Genomic DNA, 22,387 nt, shown 5'->3' on the forward strand with positions numbered 1-22,387 from the left:
GGCAGGGGGCTGGACTCGATGATCTCCCGAGGTCCCTTCCAGCCCTAATGTCTATGAAATCTATGAAATCTATGAAGTGTGGATCAGTGGACATTAGTGCCAGAGACAGATAAAGCCCAAGTGTGGATCACCCAGCCCCAAGCTGCTGAGGAGCAGTTGCTCAGGCTTAGACAGACACAAAGACCATCAGTATCAGATGACCTAGTTGTGGGACCAGGATCTAAGGAGGAGGACTGAAGGCCAGGAGGGTCACACCTGGAGACCAAGGGGGCCAGAGTGCCCATAGCCAAGAAAGGGGAGGGTGTAATGGATGAAGAGAGCCAGGAGCCCATAGCTTATAGGGGTGATTATGATTCATTATTATGTGTGGAATCTATGAGGCATAGGCATAGGTATTAGGGAAGACAGAACCCACAAGATCAGACCTTACGGCAATGAGTAATTAGACCTAAGCTCAGGAGTGGATGAGAGTTTGCTCAGGGTCTCAAGGGCAGCCTCCCTTTTCTAAGTAGTTATGAACATCAAGGCATGGCAGATAAGCAGAAAGGGAGAATGCTTAAGGGACTAAGGACTTTGTATACTACTGATTTCCTGCATTTCTTCCTGTCTTGTACATGCCTTTCTCTTTTGTGATTTATTTCACTCATTTGGGTTTGAGAGTATTAGGTGTCTATATTCAAGAGGAATTCATTTACATGAAGCATAGGAGGGGAAAAGATATTAATAAATCCTCTAAAAGGACCCCTCTTCTTTTTTTAAAGTTGTATTCCATTGCTAGGAGCAGAACTTACACACAAACTTGTTCTAGTAATCCAAAACTGGTTCAAATCTATAACACAACAGAAGTTCATTGCACATAAACCACTTTCAAAATAGTGGGCAGGCTTGCTTGGCCCAAACTGTCTGTTCCAGCTGAGCAGAGAGGCATGCCGTAGCTCCCCCTGGTTTCTAGTCTGGGGCCCTGCAGGCATGTGGCTGCATTTCTGGCATCAAAAGTGAATGTCTGTTCACTCGCTTATCAGTTCAGGCTATATGGCTTAGACTAACCTGCAAAAATCGGATCAATTCAGCCTCAGGCTTTTTAACTGTCTGTACTTAGCCCATACGTTTATCTTATGTGAACTGAGAAGAATCAGTCTAAATCATGTAATGGATATTGAGCCTGTAAAGAAATAATACTGGTACTTCTAAAATATTTTAAAGTGGCATAAATGTGCTGCATTTTTGTCAGAGACTGCTAATAATAGTAAACTACAATTTCAAAAAGGCAACACCTTCTGTGCTCTATTTGTTGAAGGATCATACTGGATTTATATTAAGTCTTATTAAGCTATCTTTTGATAATACTTTAGACTCGATGATAAAGCATTACAACTAAAATATTCCTTTAATAATGTTCATTTTCTTAGCTAAGTTATTTTTAAAGAATAGGAACAACTAGAGTGGTGAACTTTCAGATTTAAACCAGTGTTTGCAGAGAGTGAATATACTTAGCATTGATACGACACCTTCCATTGAAGGATTTCTGAGCCTTTCACAAACATTAATTAACTAATCCTCAGTGTATGAAAAGTAAGTTGATCAGATACTTCAACTCTGAAGCTCTTCTGGAGTTTGTGAACAAGATCAGGTTCAGTATTATTACTCCTATTACATATGATGAAACCAAGGTATGGAAAGGTGAAGGGTATTGTCCAAGATAACACATCAGAGCAATATTTGTTCTTGTGAAGCAGAAAGTCTGGAAATTAAGTCATTGCCACTGTTTTTAATAATACAGAAGGTTCAGATAGAATGAATAAGAATTACATCAGACCCCAGAACTCGGGTTTATATCAAAATGTAAACTTCTGTGATTCCCTCATCACATGAAAAAATATTCCCCAGGGTAGAGTAATGGAAGGTGGCTATTATGTGGCAACAATCATATTTTTTCCCCTAACTTGAAGCCCCTGCATTACAGATTGTCACTGGCTACTGTAAAGACTAGTTTTGGGAAAGGGAAACATTTCTTCTCCATAAAATAAATAAACATAGAAAGAAAGGAAGAGGAAATAACATGATTTGGCAGTAGCACAATTTGTCAACACAAGTTTGAGCATTATTGATAATACAGTCCCTCCACAAAGTGGGGAGTGGAGTTGAGGGCAGCAGAGAAAGCACATTTAGTCTCTGAAGGAAGAATACCTGTTGCATCTGCCTGTAGTGATCTTTCTGAGCCTAAGCCTGCCTTCCATTTCAGTGCTTGCCCTTCTTAACCATTACCACCTGTGCTTGTATATTGTAGAGTCTACCTTTTATACAACTTGTAGAGCTGCTGGTTTTGTCTATGTAGGTAGGTATTCCAAAACACAGTGTATGATCATGTAGATATACCTAGAAACAATATTCACTGCATTAGTGCCAGGCTAAGACTGCTTGCTTGATCTGAGTTATGTAATGATACCTGTAATTTCTGTCACTTTCTATCTTATCTGGTAAAAAGATTATATATTTGTGTAAAACTGCACATGCAGAAATGGAGGCCATTTTAAAATATGTATTCTTTGGTCACCTCAATTCAAGTGTGGCCTATATAGGAGAATTACTTATCGTGTCTCCAATCAGATAAATGCACTGAAAAGCTGTGCAGGGATGCCTAGTACTCCATGTAGATACTTGAAGACCCTTATAAGGATATATTGCAAAACAGATTATAAACAGAAAAACATCAGATGTACCATGAAGCAAATTTTACCTCCTTGCTAATTGTTGTTTTGCACTGTCTGCCTGCAGTCAGTATGAAACCTAACAGACTTAAAACATTATTAGAAAATGTTAAAAGTCATAGAATCATTAGACTCATAGAAAATTAAGGTTTGAAGGGAACTCAGGAAGTCATCCAGTCCAATCTCCTTCTCAAAGCAGGACCATACAAATACATAAGGGGCAAAAAGAAGGTACTGGGTAACATGGGGACCCTGCAAGACACGCTAGGAAATCTGGTCATCACACCAGATGACAAAGCTAACCTATTTAAGAGCTTCTTTGCCTCCATTTTCCTGAGCAGGGACCAAATCAGCCCCCCCACTGGGCCCCCCTCAGGGCCCAGGGGAGGTGCACCTAGGCCAAGGGTCAGTGAAGATCTAGTCAGGGAACTTCTGGAGGGACTGGATGTATTTAAATCAGCTGGTCCGGATGATCTCCACCCCAGAGTGCTGAGGGAATTAGCTGAGGTCATTGCGGGACCCCTGGCATGGCTTTACAAGCACTCGTGGTGGTCTGGTATGGTGCCAGAGGCCTGGAAGAGGGCCAGTGTGGTTCCCATCTTCAAAAAAGGGAGGAAGGAGGACCCGGGGAACTATAGGCCAGTTAGTCTTACCTCAATCCTGGGTAGGATTTTTGAGAGAATTATCCTGGCACATGTTCACGAGGGGCCAGCGGGGGAGGTTATACTTATGGGCAACCAACACGGGTTCAATAGAGGCAGGTCCTGTCAGACCAACCTGGTGGCCTTCTATGACCAGGTCACAAAATCCTTAGATGCAAGGATAGCAGTGGATGTAGTCTTTCTGGACTTTCGGAAGGCCTTCAACACTGTGTCTCACCCCATTCTCATTAAAAAAAACTAGGGGACTGTGGTATCGGCACGCACACAGTCAAATGGGTTGCTAACTGGCTGGAGGGCTGTACCTAGAGAGTGGTGGTGGATGGGTCATTTTCAACCTGGAGGGATGTGGGCAGAGGGGGTGCGCAGAGCTCGGTCCTTGGGCCCACACTGTTCAATATCTTTATCAGTGACTTGGACGAGGGGGTAAAAAGCACCTTGTTCAAATTTGCTGATGACACTAAGATGTGAGGGGATGTGGGCATGCTAGATGTGAGAAATAGGCTACAATCGGACCTAGACAGGTTACAGGGGTGGGCGGATGAGAATAGGATGAGATTCAATACTGACAAGTACAAGGTGATACATCTGGGGAAGAAGAACCAGCAGCATACCTACAGGCTGGGGAACTCCCTTCTCATCAGTGCAGAGGCAGAAAAGGATCTTGGAGTACTTATTGATGCCAAGATGAACGTGGGCCGGCAGTGTGGGGATGCAGTCAGGAAGGCCAACCACACCTTGTCATGAATCCAAAGATGCATCTCAGGCAAGTCGAAGGAGGTGAGCCTCCCCCTCTATGCGACACTGGTCAGGCCGCAGCTGTAGTGCTGTGTCCAGTTCTGGGTGCTGCCCTTCAAGAAGGACGTGGACAGCATGGAGAGGGTCCAGAGGAGGGCCACTTGCATGATCAGGGGGCAGCAGGGTAGGCCTTAGAGGAGAGTCTACGGGACCTGAATCTGTTCGGCCTCCAGAAGAGAAGGCTGAGGGGGGATCTAGTGACCTGTTGCAAACTAGTTAGAGGGTACCAGCAGGCATTGGGGGAGTCCCTGTTCCCCTGGGCACTACCAGGAGTGACTATAAATAATGGTCACAAGCTGGCAGAGGGTAGATTCAGACTAGACATCAGGAGGCACTACTTCACAGTCAGAGCGGCTAGGATCTGGAACCAGCTTCCAAGCAAAGTGGTGCTGGCTCCTACCCTGGGGGTCTTTAAGAGGAGGCTAGACGAACAGCTTGCTGGGGTCATTTGACCCCAGTATTTTTTCCTGCCAAGGCAGGGGGTTGGACTTGATGATCTGCTCAGGTCCCTTCTGACCCTACAAACTATGAAACTATCCCCAACTATATCATACCAGCCAAAGTTTTCATAGATTTCATAGACATTAGGGATGGAAAGGACCTCAGAAGATCATGAAGTCCAGCCTCCTGCCCCAGGGGGAGGAAGTCAGCTAGGGTCAAAGAATCCCAGCAAGATAGGTGTCTAAATGTTTCTTAAAAGAGTCCAGAGTTGGTGCTTGCACCACTTCTGGAGGCAGTCTATTCCAGGCCATGGGGGCTCAGACAGTAAAGAAGTTTCTCCTTATGTCCAGCCTAAAATATCCTGGAGGAGTTTGTGATCATTGGACCTTGTCATCCTCGGGATGCTCTGGTGAACAGGCATTCCCCTAGATCCTGATGTACACCCCTTATATACTTAGAGGCAGGCACTATGTGATCCCTGAACCTGCGCTTTTCCAGGCTGAAAAGTCCCATGGCTCTCAGCCTCTCATCACAAGGCCTGTTCTCTCACTCTCTGATAATGCACGTGGCTCTCCTCCGGACTCTGTCAAGCTTTGCCACATCCTTTTTTAAATTGTGGAGCCCAGAATTGGATTCACTACTCCAGCTGCAGCCTCACCAAGGTTGAGTACAGCGGGCAAATGACATCCTGAGATTTGCTTGAGAAGCATCTATGGAAGCAAGCCAGAGTTTTGCTTGCTTTACCAGCTGCAACATTGCATTGGTGGCTCACATTCATCTTGTGGTCAATCATGACCCCAAGTCCCTTTCAGCTGTGGTGTTAGCAAGCATAGCACTGTCAAGCCTATAAGTGTGATGCGGGTTTTTTTTCCTGAGGTAAAGTACCTTACATTTTCTGTATTAAATGTCATCAGGTTTTTATCTGTCCATGCACTTACTAGCCTATCCTCAGGTGTGGATGCTATATCCTGAAGTTTGGTGTCTTCAGTGAACTTGGCCAGTCCACTTCTGACACCAATGTCCACATCATTAATAAAGATGTTAAAGAGTATAGATCTGAGGACAAAGCCCTCTGGTCATGGAGCACCATGACGATTTATTTCCATCTATTACCACTCTCTGGGTCTGATCTCAGAGCCAATTCTCCAGCCAGTGGACTGTGATGGAGCCGAGGATGCAGTTGGCCAATTTTTCCATGAGGAACTCACGGGACACCAGATCAAAGGCTTTTTTAAAGTCCAGATATATGATGTCAATCTCTTCTCCCTTGTAAAGGTGATACGTCACCTGATCATAGAAGGAGATGAGATTGGTCAGGCAAGACCTACCCACAACAAACCCATGCTGGCTGTCCCCTAGGGTCTTTCCATCAGCCAATTTGTCAAGAATGGTTTCTTTGATAATTTTTTCCAAGATCTTCCCAAGGATAGAGATGAGGCTGATAGGCCTGTAGTTCTTTGGATCTTCTTTCCTCCCTTTCTTGAAGATAGACACCACATTGGCCTTCTTCCAGTCTTCAGGCACTTCACCTAAGCACCATGAGTTCTCAAAGATCCTTGGCAGTGGCTGAGCTATGATGCCTGCCAGCTCCTTAAGTACCCTGGGCTGCAAACTATCCAAACCAGCTGATTTGACCAACCTCTCAAGGTATTCCTTTACATGTTCTACAGTAATGTAAGGCCGTACCACATTGTATTAAGCAGGGTGGTTCCTTTGGGCAAGTGAAAAATCGGTGCAAAATGCCCATTGAGCAGGTTGTCTTTTTCCTAGGTGTCGGTTGTCAGTTGTCCCATTTGGTTTAGCAGTGGCCCAATGTTACCCTTGTTTTTCTTCTGACTTCCCACATATCTAAAAAAGGACTTATATTGTCCTTGATTCATGTAGCCAGTTGGAGTTCAGTTGCAGCCTTGGCTTTCCTGGTTCACTCCTACAGATCCGGACCAGTACAAAATATTCCTCCTTTATGGTCATTCCAGTCCTCCATCCTTTGTAGGTCTCACTTTTTAGATGCAGGAGGCCCATGAGTTCCCTGCAAAGCCAAGGGGGTTGCTGTGACATTTTGCTACATTTCCTCTGAGATGGGATGGACATCGCTTGTCCTTTCATGATCCCTCCCTTGAGGAGCAACCACTCATCCTGAACTCCCCTCCCTGTTAAGTTGTGGTCCCTTAGGGCCTCGATAACAAGCCTCCTGAGCTTATCAACCTCAGCTTTCCTAAAATCGAGGACTTCTGTATTGCTGACTGACTTGCCAGCTTTGCAGTGAATAGTGAAAGTGATAAGCTTGTGGTCACTTCTCCCAGCTTCCCTTTAATTCTTAGGTCATTGACTAGATCATCCCCCTTTGCCAGTACCAGGTCAATCCCCTCCTTACCATGGATCCACTAGCCCCCTTGATCCTACTTTGTTTAGTCACAACTTTAAAAAGTATTGATATTCCACAACCTCTCTCTGGGTAGTGTGTTCCAATGCTTTGCTACCCTTCTTTTGAGAAAGCTTTTCCTAATATTTACCCCAAACTCCCTTTGATGCAACTTGAGACCATTGCTCTGCCACCACTGAAAACTCCCATCCTCTTTGTAACCACCCTTCAGGTAGTTGAAAGCTATTTTTAAACCCCATCGCCTTAGTGTCCTCTCCTCCAGACTAAATAAGCCCAGTTCCTTCAGCCTTTCTTCATAAGTCATGCTCCCCAGCCCTCTAACCATTATAGTTGCTCTCTGCTGGACTCTCTCCAACTTTTCCAATTTGTCTACAACCTTTCTGTAGCAGGGGCTCAAAAACTAGACACAGTACTCCAGCTGAAGCCTCACCAGTGCCAAATAGAGGGGGATAATCAATCCCTCCATTTGCTGGCAGCAATACTACTACTATTCCAGTGCAGTATGCTGTTAGCTTTCTTTGCAACAAGCGCATGCTCACTGTTGGCTCATATTGAACTTACTGTCCACTATAAACCTCAGGTCCTTTTCTGCAGAGCTCCTGCTTAAGCAATCAGTCCCCAGGCTGTACCAGTGCATGGGATTTGTTCCATCCTAAGTGCAGGACTTTGCACTACTCCTTCTTGAACTTCATGAGACTTCTTTTGATCCAATCCTCCAGTTTGTCTAGGTCTCTGTAAATCCTAGCCCTACCCACCCAGTGTACTTAGTACTCTACCAAGCTTGGTGTCATCCACAAAGTCATGGTTATTTACATGGCTTTGTAGAGGTGTAAAATTATATAGGTCTCTGCTCATCATATATATTGTATATGGTAATGCAATCTGAGGGTATGTAAAGATGTTACACTTAGATTGAACTAATTTAGTTCAGCAAAAATATGGCCAGCCAGTCTAGCTTAGTTGACACACATACAGACCTTACACTTAAATGACCTAACTATGGTTAAGTCAATTTAAATGTGGATTTGTACAGGGATTTAGGAAGGTTAGATAAGGCAAAAATGGCTGGCCTAAGTGATATCACATAGAAAATGAGCTATGCAAATCAGGCTGTCATGACTGATCCAACCCAAAATTGTGTACAAGCGCAGCCTTGGATGGACAATCACCTTCCCCCCACCACCACCATGGACCCACCAACACCTTTCCCCATGGACTTGCCAACCCTCCATAGAACTCCTAACCTCTTCACCCACCCCAGCTTACTTGGATCATGTTCACTTGGCCTGTGGGAAGCAGCTAGTATTCACTTTGGATTCAGATCTGGCCAACTGGGGGGCAGCGATTTGATTTGGTGATTTGAATCACTGTCCCAAATTGATTCAGCTGATTCTGATTCAGACAATCTCTGAATCACTCAGGCCCATCCCCTTTCCACTCTCTTAGCCCCTGCAGTGGCTGTCCCACCCACCCCAGCTCCCAGCACTTTGGGAAAAAAAGACCCAACTCACTGGGTGTTGCTGGGCAGGGGGTGATCCCCACTGCCCCCCACTGCCCCATGCTGCATGAGGGGCTCTGTCACGATCCCCCTTGCCCCCCCTTGCTCCCCCATCCATCCCCATGGCTGCCTTGCCCACTCCAGTTCTGGCCTTTTATGGAAAAAAACCCCAAAAAAACCAGGTTCACCAGTTCCTGCCCAGTGGGGGGCAATCCCCACTGCCCCCTGCTGCCCCATGTCACATGAGGAGCTCTTCCACAAGCCCCCCAAAGCCCCAAGGCCACTGAATGAGCTGGTGAGTCTAAGGTTTTTTTCAGGTTTTTTTCCTTAAAGGGCCAGAGCTCGGGCAGGCAGGGCAGCCATGCAGGGCGGGGCTGGGGGAGCAGGCAGAGGATGGGGCTTCAGGGATCCCCTCATGGCCCTCTCCCCACTTCTCCAGCTCCCCCTCTCCCACCCCCTACTTACCAGCTCTGAATCCATTTCCAGCTCCCTGCAGCAGCAGGTGGGGACTGTCAGAATATTCAAAACTCTCCAAATCTTTTCCAAAGGTTCGGAGAGCTTTGAATTGATTTGAAACTTTTATTGGTCCCCTGATTTGATTTGGATTTGGAGATTCAGCTGCCAAATTGGGCTGAATCTCCTCCGAATCAAATCACCTGAAGCTTTGCATAGCCCTAAGGTTCACACCATGATTTCTGGCACTGTTGAACTTGTATACATTCAGGACCTGATCTACAATAACACAGATTGAAGTGAGCTGCATGATGGTAAATCAGGTCCTTGTAATGTGTATACATGTTCACAGTACAGCCTTGGGGCTAGGAAAGCTCAGTCACTCATCCCAGCCCTGGCTGTGCTTTTTGCACCCTCCCCCTGCCCCAACCCCAGCCAGGCTACCTCTAGCTCTCTGACCCCCACCCTTGTATAGACCACCCCTCCTATGGTCCCTCCAACCCATCCCCTTTCAAAGACCTGCTAACACCCTCCCTTATCCTGCTAAACTGCCCCTGAACCAGCCAACCCCACTCCAAGTGGACGGCTAGCACCTTCATTCCCTCCAACCCCCCTAATTCCTATCAACCCCCTCCCATGGACCCACTAGCCTCTCAAATTCCACCAACCCCTGTTGCAGACTGATTAGACCCCCCAATCCCATCAATCCCCTCCCCACCATGGACCCACCTTGATCCTATAAGTCCTCACTCCATCCCAACTTACTTAGATCAGACTGCTAGAACCGGTAAACATCTATACAACCAGCACTTGATTTACAGTCACACCACATAAAGTAAGCCACATGATTGAAGATCTGATCTCAGAAATGTCTGTATATGGTTTAAGACATGCAATTAGTCATGCACCCTACATTAGTCCAGGGTATAGGGAGTTAAGAGGTTCCAATGCCATTCTATGATGGGAAGAGAGGTAAGGCCCTGCACATGGTAATATATCAGTGCAGAGTTGTAAAGTGGCAATATATTCATAGACAATGGTTTTATCATGCAGTGTACAATTGCTGGGGTGGGGAATATTTAAATATCTAAGAGTGGTTTTGGAAGACCAGGACTCCCTGCAATAACAGACTCAAATGTTAAAAGGCTTGCCTAGTCATTTGTAATGTGTTTGTACACAAGTGGAGTGTCACTCAATTTACTATATAGGGGGAGGGGAAATTTTGAGATGATACCTTCAAAACCAAGGTCCTGTTTGCTCCCCATGACTTGTAAGATCCAGTGACACTATGCATGAAAAAACTACACATGGTCTTCTTAAGTGTTCTGCAGAATGATGTGCACATTGACATTTCAGTAGCACTTAGTCATACTAAAACAAATTCAGCAAGGTTGCAACTCCATTTGTGATCAATTACAGAATTTGTCCTATGGTTCGGAAAGGACTTTTTGAACCATCAGGATGAATGATGCCATTTAAACAAAGTATCTGGAAAAAAAAATCCCTCTTTCTTATTTTACAAAAAAGATAAAAATATATAATAAAGTACTAGCTCGACAGTATTTATAAATGGGAGCTCTTTTGGGAGTTACTTTCACCCTTATATGCAAATCAATGTTTATTCCTCTGTGGTTTCTGCTTTAAAGATTAGGCTACATTTTAATTTATTATTATGTTATGGATTATTGTAGAGTATTTTATAAAAATCTGGTGGTACATAAATTCCACCAAAATAAGGTTTTAAAAAATGATGTATTAAAAACTGTGAAATTACTATTTTGCTCCTTAACTAATGCTAATTAACACAGCATGTCTTATAGCCTACAAAAACTGTGTAGTTCAAATAAATTCAAGTCATTAAAAAACACATAAAAAACAATGATTTTATCTGTAAAATATATTTTGCTTAAGTTTATTTTAAAAATTCACTGTAATAACTCTAATCTGTAGAAATAAATGTCTAATTAGATGATTATTTTTCACTCACCGGTAAATAAAAGAAAATGGTATGTAAAATCATTACAATACACTTCAGTGATAAAACAAATAAGTAACAAATACAATATGATTCTATCAGTTGCAGTCTAGCTGGTGCTGCTACAAAAAATGTAATCTAAAGGTAGTCATGTTAAGTCTTGTCAAGGAAGCTTATTGAAAATATTTTCATTTTAGGAAGAAATTTAGGTTATCAAATGTCCATATTTATTGCACCTTTCACATACTTTATTAAGCATTTTTTATTCATTATTTAACATCATTCTGAACATCTTACTTGAGGCTTCCTGTCTTTTACTCTTACCAAATATGAAAGGGTCAGGTGAAGCTTGGCTGACCATCAGCCCAAAAATCCACATTTTTTCCCTGAAAATGCATATTACTGCTATTCTTCTAGACTGAGAAATATGATCCTGTGGGTATGAAAAGAAATATATTGAAAGGAGCAAGCAGGCTTTACAACATTCAGAGAATCCCATGCAGCGAAGAACTTAAGCATGTATGCAACTTTAAACTATTCAGTCATATATAGATATGACAGTTTTGAAGTTATTTCTGGTATTGGGCTCTCAGTCTGGTTAAGTAAAGATCTTCCACACCAGCACCCCATTTCTAAGGGTACTGCACATTGTTGTTTTTAAAATAGTATGGGACAAGTGGTTCACTCACAAAAATCAGATTGGGGTCACCCCTAAGTATTTATTCAGCAAAATATTTACTGAAGTATTTAGCACTGAGCAGATGAGTCTAGATAAACACTCAAGTTGCTTCAGTAAGTTGCTGGTTCAGGGAACAGCTATTTAGGACCTTGTAGGAATGACATGTATCCACCAAATGCTATGTGGGGGGCATGAGAAAAGACATGTACTACTTCCACACCCACCAGTTATGGAGACTTTGTGGCTAAATACAGAGAGTAAAAAAGCCAAAGACTGAATTGATCCAATCTTCTCAGGTTTCTCTCAGCTGTGTAGGTTGAACCCATAACAAAGTGAACTGATGTTCACTTTTGATTCCAGAAAGGGAGTCAGATGCCTGTAACAACCCAAACCAGAAGCCAGGGAGCGGAGGGGAGGGGAGGCACTAGAGCACACCTCCCAACTTGCTGGACACTGTCAAGGGCACCTGAATGCAGCCAAGCAGGGCCTGTCCCTAATTGGCTCCCCAGCACACATCCCCCGACCCCTGCTGTCTCTCAGCAAGGGAGAACAGTCTCTCCAGCCCAGGGCCAATTCAACACTGGCCATCAGCCCACATGGGGGATCCCCACACCTCATTTTGGACTACCATGCCCTAGGAAGAGTCTCTCAAGCCCTGCCAGAGGAGGAATTTCCCCCTTCTCACCCTCAGCATGATCTGGTGCTGGCTTAACCCTACAACCAAAGGAACAGGAGAAAACAGTCCCACCAACCAGGAGCCCAACCAGCACTGGACATCATGTGGCATCTCACGCATGTGGAGGGATTCCTGCACTTCAGTGGGGGATTCATCAACCCCAGGCAGGGTCCCATGAACCCTGTCACCAATGAAGAGGGAGAATTCCCCCCTCCCGCTCCTCAGCAAGATCTAAAACTGGCTTCGCTCTGCCCCCACAGGTGCAAGAGCAGGAAAGGTCCCTCTAGCCTGGGGCCAGTCTGGATCCCCGTGCCTCAGTGGGGGGTTCCCCACCCTGGGCAAGGTTCCCCAAAGCCTGCCACTGGTACAGAGAGGGAATTCCTCCCTCCTACTCCTCAGCAGGATCTGATGCTAGATTGGCCCTGTACTGGAGGGACTGTTCCCCCCTACGTACACACAGCTGTGGGGGCAGGCCTAAGCCATCACCAATCTGAGCAGAGGGGTGGACCCTGCCTCTGTTAGGGGAGCCCCTGATGAGATGCAGAGTTAACCCCATGCAGGCTGATGTGGGTTGCCCACTCAGCCCTAGGTTGGAGGGACTGTTTCCCCCACTCCAGCATTTGTGGGGGGGCACCTAAGCTGTTACCATACACTCAGAGGCTTTGGAGGGGGATATACCCCCTGTGTACCATGGTGATCCAGGCTGGACCTGGGCTGGAGGGACTGTTCCCCCCTGCACCTATGGGGGTGGGGTTAAGCCACTTAAACATTTCAATCACTGTATAATGTCTGTCCCCAGCTTGCATGTACACATTTTGCCTTCTGTATCAAACCCATCTATTTTTATGTCTTGTCTTTTAATTAAGAAAGAATTGCATGTTGTGAGTAAGTTTGGACACTTTTACTATAGGTCTGATTCAGTGTCTGTTGGGCTAGGGACAGAAATGGCACATAAACTGGTATAAGTGATTGGAAACTGTTTCAAATCTGTAATATAACAGAAGTTCAGTGCACATATAAACTGCTTTCAAAATAGTCAAACCCAGTTTAAGATAAACCTGGATGGATGTAGTTTCAGGTTTAACTGATTTCGGGTTAAATCAGTTTATTTAAATTCTGTCCCAGATTCCCTCCAGATTCAAGTTCACTCAGTCCCTCAGCCTCCCAAGATGCTTTGCCCCTTCCCCACAGCATCCCCTACCCCAAAGGGTGGGTGAGCTAGCCTTGGCCCAAGCTGTCTGCTCCAGCTGAGCAGGTTGGCATGGTCTAGTGCCCCCAGCTTCTAGCCTGAGCCACTGCAGATATGATTTCTGGAATCAAAGGTGAATGTGTGTTCACCTGCTTATTGGTTCAATCTGTGCATCTTAGACTAACTGCAAAGATTGAATCGATTCAGCCTTGGGCTTTTTGACTGTCTGTACTTAGCCTTGAACTTAATTAATATGTTGCTATTAACTTGAGTTGGTATGAAATGAGACCTAAAGAAAAGCCTATCTCCATAATTTTTTGGAATGTCCTGCCATCACTAATCCACCATTTCAGTATATTCAGCCAAGAGCTTACTTTATTAATATTAATAGATTCTTCATTCATTTGCACATCTCAGCCATAAGAACACAATAGATAATAATTACCATGGCAGAATACAGAGATCTGTGTCTTCTTTTAGAAAACTGAGTCAAATTGATCCCATGCCATGGCAAAATGAAGGGTGTCCACTTTGTGATGTGAATGAATAAAAAAAAAAATTAAATAAACTAGAGGAGCTTTTTTTTCCAGTATATGTGTTAGGACTTTTAAACTGTAGACATTGTTGCATTATAGTAATGACTGCAGCTGTTGTCTGTCTTCATTATTTTCATTTCCTTTTCTTTTGAATGGTTCCTGAAGATTAACTACAACCTCTTATTTAGTGTAAATGAAACATAAATATACCATGAATATTTCTGGCCTCATTGTCTGACAGTGATGAACTAGTTATATTTCACATATTTACTTAGAAAGGACTGTTTTTTTAACAATTGCAAATCTTTTAGCATCGGCATATCTTGCATTCTTCTGGAATACCCTTCAGGGATCATCAAATTCTATTGTTTTTAGCCTGGACCTCCTTTCTCAACTTGTAAAACATTCAAATATGCATGCATAAAATCATTGATATTTTTATTATAGCTGTGATAGTTGAGACGATTAACCAGATTATAATGGTGTAACGGAAAACTTTTTTCCTGAAAACGTACTAAAAACAATGAATTTAGAAAGCGTTCCTTGAAAGGGAGAGGCTTTATCTGATAATACTTTATGGGAAAATGTATGAAAGCAGTGGAAACAAAGATGCGTCTGATGTTAGTGCAAAGCATCATGTTTCTTTGTATTGGCCTGATTTTGGACAAATTATTGATTAGCATGACCAGTCAATGATCATAACTTTTATATGTCAAAATGAAATGAGTGACCTATGAATTGAGCTTCTCAACAAATTGTAGCTATATTTTTCACTGCCAAAATGACCATGATCTTTATTTTACCACAAATAGGCTTATAGATGGAAAATCAAGCAGCAAAAATTCAGTTATGTCAACTATCTTCAAATGTTACCATTCAGTTTGCCTTTAGAACTCCAAATAGTTTCATTACTCAAACTGCAAGATTGACTTAAAGCTTCTTGATCATGACATCTTTTTTCTTCCTATATATAAGCAACATATTTGTCAAAATAAACTTCAAGCCATTTTTATTTATAGATGAAAAAGTAGCCATTTTAGAACCTCCCCTGACAGGTTATCATTGGTTTCCAACCTATTAGCCATACTGGGAGTGTATACACATGCACTTATGCTAGCTTAAATTTACTGCACAGTAAGTTACTGTACAGTAAGTGGGAATAAGCTGGCATCTGCATGTGCAGGCACTGAAGTGAATTAATACTGTGTGTGGACTGTGCAGCGAGGCATCTACATTTGCATTACTGTACAATAACTAATCAGGAGTAAATTTAATACCTTCATGAGGCAGGTATCAAATTTATGCTCAAGTCAGCATAGGTTGCCATATTTACTGTGCAGTACAGGCATGTATGTGTAGATGTGTGCCTGTACTGCACAGTAATTTTAGTTACTGCACAGTAAATATGCATGTGTAGACATGCACACTGTATCTGTTCATTCTTTTGATGAGCTTAATCAATATTTTTGTCCAAATCTCAGTTTTATTTGTCTATGTTAATTTGTGTATGTGAATATACATGTCTACACACTTGGAAGATAGTAATTGTTAGCATAGCTATGGTCCAACAAAAATATTACAACATAATTCTTTTTATCAGAGTGAAGTGAAACCTGTTATTTTTCCCAGAGCAAGTCTTGCAAGCCTTAAAATACTGAACAAAAATATCTGAAAAATAAATGACAGAGCGCTCAATCAGTTAATGACATAATCTGTTACACTGGTCATATGCAATGGCTCCACCTGCACTCATGAACCTCCAGACCTAATACTTACTCTTGTGAACAGTCCCACTGAAGTCAATAAGACTAATCAAGTCCTAAGCTCCATGCCCAGCAGTAACTGTTTTCAGTAAAAGGCAACAAATATACAATTAGCAAAGAGTATTTGAGATTGTGGGTGAAAGAATCTCAGCCTCCTTGCCTGTGGAAATTTGAGTAGCTTTGTACATCTCAGCAGATGTACCATCATGATCAGGGTCAAGGAGCAGAAGATATAGGAACACCTGCTGTACTACATTTCTTCTGACTAAAATGCGCTGTCACTGAGAAAGCCAATAGCAAAAACTGATGCATGCAAAGCTGAAATGAAAAGATAATGCTTAATTTTAAATCTCTAAGCACACCTACTGTATTTTAACTGCTAATGTTAATCACTATAGCACTGATCTTTTGTATACCATATCCAAAAATCTTTCAGTGCATCCCACATCCCTCATTCCATCACTACTTTATGACTCCCACTTGGATAATAAAAGACAATATAAAACTTTATTTAAATTCACTGCAATATCATCTTGATTCATCTACATGAACATAAGGCAGAAATTGGATAGTGTAGAAACCTCTTCATTATTTAATGTTTCAAGAAATCAGAACTACATTTGAAAACCTTTAGTCCACTCCACTCGCTATTCACTGAGATAAGCACAAACCCCAGGAGATGAATTCCAAATAGTTTCATTATCCAGACTATGAGATTGGCTTAAAGAAGCAGGAAAATTTCCACTGTAGTAGTACTTTTCATTTCTAGAGTGTGGAGGGAAGGAGGGTGGCATGGTGGGGGGGGGGAGTTGTATAAGCTGTGTGGAATTTGAATGTATGATCACCTTAATTACAAAAAAAAAGAAAAAATAATAATTTCTCACAAGGTAAATAGATATTATGATGTAGCACTTATGCTAGCAAATTTATGTCATTATCAGGTGACTATAGCTAATGATGTCCATTTCTAAAGTTTCCCTGGGATTATAATAATTAAAGATCACAAGAACATTTGTACAAAGGAGGCATAAAGTCAAGATGGTAAACAGAGACTATAAACCGATGTCTGATATGAGTACAAGTTCATGGTGCAGAACGAGCAGTCCAACAATGTTTATGGCTGCTGTGTTAATCATAAGATTCACTCTGTTTTGTAACTCTAAACTCCATTAACCAGCAAAGATTGGTGGTTTCATAATCCAGGTATTGAATTGAAGGCAAAAAACTTGCAAGATGAGATCATCCGTGCCCTCATTATTAAAAAAAAATGAAGTCTCATATAATTTTAAGTTACTTTTTACATTTTGTTTCCAGAATCTTAATCTAATCTTATAGGCAATGAACCTGTGATAATCAATATGCTAATAATAGGGGAAATACAGTATTAAAATTGTGCCAAGAAATTTTAGAAAGACAACTTCCCTTCCAAAGTTACTTCATTTTCTTAATAAACCAAAACATTGAGTAACTGAGTAACTACAACATATGAGTAGCTACAGTGATACAGGATCTGAAAAGTGAAACTTGCATGTTGTGACAGAAGTATCAAAAAATGGGACTTCGCTTAAACAAAACATGATTTTTTGGACAATACAGTTGTGCATGCTATAAGAAATTTTAGGATTGATTCTGTTTTCATTCAGGGTAAATCAATCAAAGTTATATGGGGAAATGTGAAAAGGAGGCTTGTTCCATAACAAAGTTTCCCCCCTTTGGAGGTGTCTCACAGGGATACAAAAACAGTTCTATATGTACTGCCAGACAATATCTGCTCTTTCAGTGTAACTATATCTGGTTACCACACACAATAACCTAGAAAGTCCTATACACTTCAAGAAGAAAGGTAAGACAGCAGGAACACAGTTTAAATATGCCACAGTTGTATTGAATAGTATTTGGCAACTGCCTGGCAGTAACTCATTTCCTGCCAGCTACCCTTCCTTTTCTAAACTGTTGCACCTTCTGGAGGCTGGCAACTCCTCTGCCTGGTCCCAGTACAGTTATGTGTCACATCATACTTTCTTGTATGAGGGTTGATAAGATGGCAGGGTGGGGCACAGAAATCATACCAGATAATTGGGGACCTAACCAACTCCCTCCTCCCTCTCATATTTTTGGAGGAGAACCTTCTCCTAAACCCTTTTCAATTCTGGTTGATCATGGAACCAGATTCCTTACAGAAAAATTATGTGTATTGGGCACTTCCCAAGTTGCAACAAAATGAATGTGAAAACCAAACAAAAGGGGGGAAAAGATCATGCTGGCAATCTACATGATTGCCCTTGTTATTTAATAGTGAAGGGAAACATTTCTTGCAACCCCCAAAACACAGGAGCAAAGTCTCAGAACCAAGCGGTACCGTGATTCCAAATGTATGTGACCTTTTCTTCCTTGTGCATTATGGGGTGAGGGAAGGGTTTACAAACCGGCCTCTTGAGTACACTGCCAGTTACAGAGCCAGTCTTGTCCTCTTCTCCAGTTTATGAGAAGGGAAGGGGTAGAGCCTATAAAAATGCTAAAGCCCTCCCCCCCGCCGTATGTGAATCCAAACTCACACTCTCTCTGCACTGCAGTGCATACATGTATAGCACCTTAGAAGACTTCTTAGAGCTCTTCAGAGATTTCAACAGAAACCTTATAAAGGCACAACACCAAGTGAAGAGTGCAAGATCAAGTTTCAGAGAAAACAAATTAATTCTTTTTTCAAGCTTTATCAGTGATAGGAATGCCCATTTCTGCACATTTATTATTTTTTCCTAATTTCTATATTTTTGTTCAGCTGCAGTCAACTTTTTTCTGACATTTTTTCACCACAGGTTTAATTGAGTCAGTGAGTGGATACAAAGAAGATTTTTATAGGTCTCCGGTAGAGGCATTAAAAGGAAAGAAGCCCATTTTCACCTCTCTGTGTGTGTGTGTGTGTGTGTGTGTGTGTGTGTGTGTGTGTGTGAAGTTTTCTGTTCAAACTTATGTACAGTAATTCCATATGGGACCCAGGGCTTAATCAAAAACTGTTATTTTTCATTGTAGATTACAGTGAAGAGGTTGGATTTCTAGGGATGATAAGCATAAGTTACTGATTTGTGATAGAACCATGAAACAAAAATAATTGTAATCCAAATATGATACTATTTTCCTGTTTAAGGACTTTCACCAGCCATTTATTAACAGTGTAAACATGCATTTGGCAATTCAGTTTTTCTACAATCTGAAATTTTTTCTAAAATATGAGAAATTAAATGTTCCAGATGTTGCAATTTCATCTTGTAGACATAAACATCCTATAAATAGGTAAATTAACAATACTTAATGGTTGGGAACCTGTCCAGTTCCCAGCAAGGCATAATCTTATTGACTGACTAATTTCCAAGGTTTTGAATATGCTGATATGTATTGGGGAAGAACATGATGACCACAGGAGGGGCAGCATGAAAATTCTAACCTGCTGAAAGTCTCACATTGCTGTCCTGTAATCTTAATCTTGAATTATCTCACAGTGAGAGGCTCTTGCTCCCAGCTGTATATCTTCCCCTATCCAGGAAGTAGTAAAAGGTGGAGGGAATTACCTTATTTACCAGAATCCAAGACAAGTTCTTTTTCTCCATTTAACATGGGGCAGAAAAAACATTTCTCTTTCGTTCAAGTATATGAGGCAGCAGGGGGACAAGCTTCAGCTGCTGCTTGCATCTCTGCAGTCTTTGCCCCTGCACCTCTCCCTTTCAGCCTCAGGCCCCACTGTCACCTTGCCACCTCTTCCCTCCATCTCTCCCCACTTACAGCCACTGCCCCTCCCTTACCCTCTTCCTGCCGGCGAGCTCCCTCAGTTTGTGAGCCAGTGGGCGCTGTCCGGGGTGCTCTGCTTGGTGTCCCCCGGGAGAGCACTAGTTTTGACCCTATGACCTGCACGGGCACACCCTGTTTTCTCTTTTGTTGTCCCCCATAATTTATTGGTGCTTTTAAGGTGCTGGTCACCCTACCCAGTGGCAGCACCATTGAGGTTTTAGGCTTTTAGCTTTTTACGCTTTTAAGCTTTGGGCCTTTTAGACAACCGCCAACAACATAGAACACTGGACACCGAGTTACCCAATCCAGACTGTTTTAATTGATGTCTTATGGTGCTGGTCGTCCCTCGCCCCAGCAGCACATGCAACAATGATGGCAGTGACCAGCGGGACCCATCCCTTTGAGGGTATTGTAAACATTGGACCCATCCCCGCACCCCATCGGGGGGGTGGGGTCCATGTTCACTGCCAGCCACCATCCACAGATGGCTCACAGAGACTGGTGGTCCACGTCGCGTGACCATGAGAACATCAAATAGTCCCTTACCCTCTTCCCACCACCTGGTGCTTGCACTTACTTCAGCTCTGTCTTCAACTCCAGTAGGCTCCAGCCCTGCTCCAATCTGGAACATGGAGCATGTGTTTGCTTTGGCTCCTACCCAGGCTGGAGCAACCCCAGCCCACTGAAGCAGTGTAGGGGTTGAATTTAAGATGACCCTTCAATAATTAGATTCTATGCATGGAAATTATGGAATTATAATATATGTCTAGATGTTCAATGTACAGAATCTAATTATTGGGGGTTGTCTTAAATTCAGGGTCATCTTGGATTCAGGTAAATACAGTAAACTGTGACTGCAGTAAAAGCAAGGTTGGCATTCTTACTGGCATACTGAACCCTTGTGCTTGATACTCTCTCAGCTTCTTTTCAAGGTTCTCATCTTGTCTGCATTTAAGCCTGGAGTACTTGCTTCTGCCATGCTGTCTGGCTACAAGGAATGAGGTCCACTTGTATATTTATGTTAATGTAAATAACCTGTTATTCCCACTACTCTGACTTCTCTCTGCATGTGTCCTCTTAGATTGTGAGCTTCTTGGATCAGAGACTCTCTTTCTGAAATATATGGGAAAAAATTACAACATAGTGGGCACAACTGAAAATACAGAATGCACTGTAATTACCTATCTCCTAGAAGTTCTGTATTAAAAAGCAAGATAGCTGCTGAAAGGGATAGAAATACACTTTCTTGTGTCCTTCAGGAATACTTGACTTAATATTAGGCTAAATTGGTACCCAACTGTTCAACTGCAAACTTGGTCATAAACATTTTCAGCCTTTCCCACCCATTATCACTTCCCTTGAGTAAGATAAAAATATTTCTTTTTTCATACTGAACAGCAACCAGAGAAAATGCTCTTGCCTTCAGATTTTGTTCCAGAGTCCTTAAATTGTTAAGTTTTGCATTAAAAATTGTGGGTTTTTTAAAATTTGCATTATTTATTTTGAAGTTAACTCCACCCTCACTTGTTATAGGTTGACTTTTTGTCCAATGTTCTTTTCTTCTCATGAACTACTTATGAACCTGGATTTCTACTTTGTTATGCCACTTGTACTGAAACCTCTCTCTTTTTCTCTTTCACTCAAAACAGGAGCTCCGCTTCACAAGGCTAAGGTAAAATACAATTGATTCCAAGATTAACAGAAGTCACTATCAAAGAAACCTTAAAAAACATGCTCTTACCAGGGATCTGAAAATTATGCAATGCTTTTGAATGAAAATGTGAATAATTTATCAGAAAATGGAACGGGATTTTTGATTCTTTGCCTGTGTATTCATTTTTCAGGGCATGTTGTTTAGAAATTAAGCATTTAATGTGTTTACCCCAGCCCTGCCACTGGGAAAGGCTTTCAAAGGTGGCTTTTATTTATTTTATTTTTTTGAAATCTCACCTTTGGTTGATCCTCTTCATCCCCTATAGTCTTGAATTTCCAGTAATGTTCACCAAGAACATCAAGTTCTAAAGACAATAGACTATAAGGCCATATGTATATACAATTTAGGACAAGGAAATAAATGGATTAAATTGTTAGGCTGGATGAAAAAAGCTGGCCCTTATCCTGCTTTGTGCCTTGATAATCAAAACAACACTACCTCCCACTGATGTAACATGGATTAGTAAACTTACTGCTTATGAACTGCTTTGAGGTGCTTGGACGAAAGGTGCTATTGTTAATACAAGGCACTAATTTTATTTTATCTTACTATGTCTAATAATAATGTTAATATATGTTATTTTTCTTCTCTTTCAAAGAACTCAAATTGTTCCACAAATTTTATTTTATTAGTCCTCACAGCACCTGTTTGAGGTTTAGAAATAGTTTGCCCATTTTCCATTTTATACAGTAATCTCTAATAAACCAAGGGAAGTGAAATATGTGTGGTTTACTTGCTTTAATTGCACATGTAGTTGCAGCCTCTTATATTTCTTTGTAAATTAAAAGTAGTACAATTAACTATACCAACAGAGCATATAAATATTTATATTACTATTTTCTTCACTGTCCCCTATCAGTGCATTTGTATGCAGCAGGAGAATATGAAGTACTCATGGGACACATATGCATGAGATGAATTAAAGCACATTAACCTAATTTAATATGCTTTAGGGGCACATATCTATACATGCACACACTTAATGAGCACTAAAAATGGTGAAATTAGGCTAATCATTTCTAAATTTGATACCTGCAAATGCAGGTATCAAAGCATTTTTAAGCATGCGTAGATGTGATCCGGCACTAACTTTAGTGCCAGGTGTGCCCAGCCACTAGGGGCTTATGGCAGG

At 42.0% G+C, this 22,387-nt stretch overlaps 1 long non-coding RNA gene across 1 annotated transcript in view; it reads left to right on the plus strand.

The window, feature by feature from the left end:
• LOC109323685 overlaps positions 1–21,324 on the plus strand; it is a 645,093-nt gene extending 623,769 nt beyond the window's left edge. The window contains exon 5 of the long non-coding RNA XR_002104716.1: positions 21,191–21,324. This is a non-coding gene — a long non-coding RNA (uncharacterized LOC109323685). The remainder of the gene's footprint in view (positions 1–21,190) is intronic.
• The last annotated feature ends 1,063 nt before the right edge of the window (positions 21,325–22,387 follow it).

This window comes from Crocodylus porosus, unplaced genomic scaffold (genome assembly GCF_001723895.1).
Source record: "Crocodylus porosus isolate Cpor-Errol unplaced genomic scaffold, CroPor_comp1, whole genome shotgun sequence".
NCBI classification, from domain to species: Eukaryota; Metazoa; Chordata; order Crocodylia; family Crocodylidae; genus Crocodylus; species Crocodylus porosus.